The sequence below is a fragment of the Tarenaya hassleriana genome, unplaced genomic scaffold, assembly GCF_000463585.1.
Source record: "Tarenaya hassleriana unplaced genomic scaffold, ASM46358v1 Cleome1504, whole genome shotgun sequence".
Taxonomy (NCBI): domain Eukaryota; kingdom Viridiplantae; phylum Streptophyta; class Magnoliopsida; order Brassicales; family Cleomaceae; genus Tarenaya; species Tarenaya hassleriana.
The window spans coordinates 1-2302 of NW_010964929.1; the positions used below are offsets into that span (position 1 = coordinate 1).

The 2302-nt window shown below is 42.1% G+C and overlaps 1 pseudogene; it reads left to right on the top strand.

The window, feature by feature from the left end:
* Nucleotides 1-182: 182 nt before the first annotated feature.
* LOC104809127 lies at nt 183-1762 on the top strand (annotated as a pseudogene).
* Nucleotides 1763-2302: the final 540 nt, after the last annotated feature.

Sequence of the window (2302 nt, forward strand, 5' to 3'; positions counted from 1 at the left end):
TACATCAAATGTATCTAAATAAAGCTCGCATAACAGTACATCATAGAGCACTAAACCAATAGAGCATATCATCAACCTTGTCGTGATATCCTTGAACTGTTTTAGTGTTCAAGTTCTTGTGTTCTCCCTTGTGTTGATGGCTTCTCTCGTCCAACAATAATCAAAACACCAAAAAACCAAAGGGGTTCTGCTCCCTCCGGGGCCGCCGAGGTGGCCTATCATCGGAAACTTGATCGGAATGCACATGAACCGACCGACTTAGAAGCGGATCCATCGTGTAATGGATGACATGAAGACAAAAATAGCTTGTTTCCATTTCGGCAGCGTCCACGTCATCTCCATAACCTCCAGTGAAATTCCTCGAGAAGCCCTTCGAGACATGGGAGCGATTTTCGCGGACAGACCAGAGTCCTACCCAGCAGAGTTCATAAGTGAGACCTACAAGGATGTGTTATTCTTCCAATATGGAGAACATCAGTGGAAGAAGATGAGGAAAGGGATGACGTCGCAGCTGATGTCACCAACATGACTTAACATGTTGCATGATTCAAGAAACGTTGAAGTTGATAATCTCTTGCGTACGTTCACAATCTATACGGACAGTCCAAGACAGTGAACGTGAGGGACATCGTGAGGACTTACTGTCACGCTGTGATGATGAGACTTATGTTTGGTCAGAGGCATTTCAAAGAAGCAACAAAGGATGGTGGTCTCGGGCTAATGGAGAAGGAGCATGTCGACGCCATATTCAAGGCTCAAGATTGCTTGTTCGGCTTTTGTGTATCAGATTACGCTTCTTTTCTAAGAGGTTGGAAGTTGGAGGGCAACGAGAAGCAGGTAAGAGAAGCCGTAAACGTTATCTCTACGTACAACAATCTGATTATCAACGATAGAATCAAGTTGTGGAGAGAGAGAGGAGAAAAGGAAGATGTCGAGGATTGAATCGATGTTATCGTCACGCTAAAAGATATTGATGGAAAGCTGCTCCTGACCCCAGAGGAAATCAGAGCTCTATGCATGGTCGGGATCTGTTATAATAAACTGATACAAATATATCTATATATGTATGAACTATAAGTGTGATTTCAACAACGATTGTGAAGGTTAAACTTAATTCTGTTGTTATGTTGCTGCAGGATATTTGCATAGCGATGATTGATAATCCAACGAATATCGTTGAATGGACACTCCCGGAGATGTTGAATCGGTCGGAGATGTTCGAGAAAGCGATAGATGAGTTGGATAATGTGGTCGGAAAGGACAGACGTGTGCAAGAATCGGACATAGTTCATCTTAACTTCATAAAATCTTGTTGCAGAGAGACTTTTCGACTTCATCCTATTGCACCTTTTCTGTTCCCTCATGTAGCTAGAGAGGACACTACCCTCGCAGGCTTCTTTGTGCCCAAGGGTAATATTCGTGTTTGTTTTCTCTTTTAAATTCTGTGACAAATATTATTGATATTGTCATCTTGTGAACTAAAAAGATTCAAGTATTAATATAAGTATACAATTCAACATGAAGCCACATTCTTGTGAGCCGTGTGGGACTAGGCCGAAACCCTAACGTTTTCAGACCGGAGCGTCACCTCCTTGGCACCGACGAGGTTCATCTTCTCAAGTCGGAGATGAGATTTGTGTCATTTAGCATAGGTCGCCGAGGCTGCATAGGTAGTACACTGGGAACGTCGATGACGATAATGTTGTTGGCAAGACTTCTACAAGGGTTCAAATGGAGCCTCCCTCCGCGTAAGGATTGTTAGAAATCTGGTGGAAAAGCAACGGAAAAAGAGGAATGAAATCGAAACCGAGGGACCGGATATCCCTTCAAGGCGTGTAGACACTTTCCTAAAACCGTTATTCTGTCTGTTAAGAGCAAGGACTACCGGAATACGATTCTGAGATACAATGAAGAGAAATATGTTCTAGAATTGCTCGTTCAAGAAAGCACATACAAGAAAACGTGAAAAAGAATATGAACAAAAGCTTTCGGGAGAGTTTTTGCAAGAAACTTCCGAAAGTGCTCTCAAAATCATTCAACTTTGGAATTAATCTCGTACCCAACTTATTTTGACGTCTTTAGTATATAAACACCAAAGAACATCACCAAAAGTTGCAAAATCTTCAGTTTTCACGCGAAGAATCGCATCAGTTCGTATTTAACTGACATAGTCCAGTTACACTTGACACAACACGAAGTACTTCTCACAGACTTTTGACTCAAATCTAGTTCCACCTGACACAGACCGTGTCAAATTTCTGTGCAACACGAGTTTTTTCTCAGAAAAGTAACACGGTCCGAA